General features: G+C 41.8%; 1 non-coding gene across 1 annotated transcript; it reads left to right on the forward strand.

Annotated features, from left to right (window-relative positions):
* Window positions 1–227: 227 nt before the first annotated feature.
* On the forward strand, window positions 228–331 carry LOC111816288. Its single transcript, XR_002820720.1, has one exon. It is a non-coding gene; the product is annotated as a U6 spliceosomal RNA (small nuclear RNA).
* Window positions 332–988: the final 657 nt, after the last annotated feature.

Below are 988 nucleotides of genomic sequence, written 5' to 3' on the forward strand. Positions count from 1 at the left end.
TTAACTTATACATAAGAATGCAAACATGCATGCATTTATGTGATGTTTGAACACGTATATACCCAGACTCAGGAAACAGATTTTGAGGGGCAGGAGAAGTGGAATGCAGACACAGTGATTTTTATTTTGGGCTTAGACCTTGCAGCTTGAAGATGGAGATAATAGGTGAAAAGGTGATTAGGTGACTAAAAATAATGGTTCCTGTTTGGCCTTGCAAATTAATTCTTGTGCTCTCTTCGGTAGCACATATACTAAAATTGGAACAATACAGAGAAGATTAGCATGGGCCCTGCGTAAATTAATTCTCCATATTCATATTCCACAGGTCATTGGTTCACACTGATGACAAATTAAACTGGACAAGTATTTTTCTTTTTGATCCAGGTAAATAATTCTGGATAAATGGTTCTTAAAGAAATTGGTAAGAAAACAAATTGGTTCCATATATCTGCAGGGCTTACATCTATATTCTCAAGAGAGCATCCAAGGCTTGTCTTTGCAGAGGGTTTATATCAGTGTTTGCTAGAGAAAAAGATACAGCATGAACTATAAAAATATATATGAATTTTGAAGATTGGCTTACGATGGCCACCCACAGAGTGCGATGAGGAGAAGTGCAGAGGGTCTGTTTGCACACTGGAGAGTAGAGGTTTCAGCTGAAGGTCTGGAACTCACTGCAGTGTCCAGTCATGGGTCAACATTGGAAAGTTGAAGAATCTATGCCAAAGTCTGAAGGGTCTGCCCCAGAAGCCAGACAGCCTGTGCTGGAAGCCAGAAAATGGTGTCCAGGGGAAGGCTGAGACTAGAGCTCCTCTAAAGGAGCAAGCAGATCGATCTGTTTTCCTTTCCCCTTTGTACCATCCAGGTGGCAAGCTGCCCTAGGCTGGGCCTCCCCCATCCTAGGGTTTGGAATTTGTGAGCCAATGTAGTTATGCTTCTTAAGTTGACACCATCCATCAACCATGGCAAGGATGAAATAAGGAGGGAA

The sequence above is a fragment of the Octodon degus genome, unplaced genomic scaffold (genome assembly GCF_000260255.1).
Source record: "Octodon degus isolate 3935 unplaced genomic scaffold, OctDeg1.0 scaffold00002, whole genome shotgun sequence".
In the NCBI taxonomy this organism is placed as follows: Eukaryota; Metazoa; Chordata; class Mammalia; order Rodentia; family Octodontidae; genus Octodon; species Octodon degus.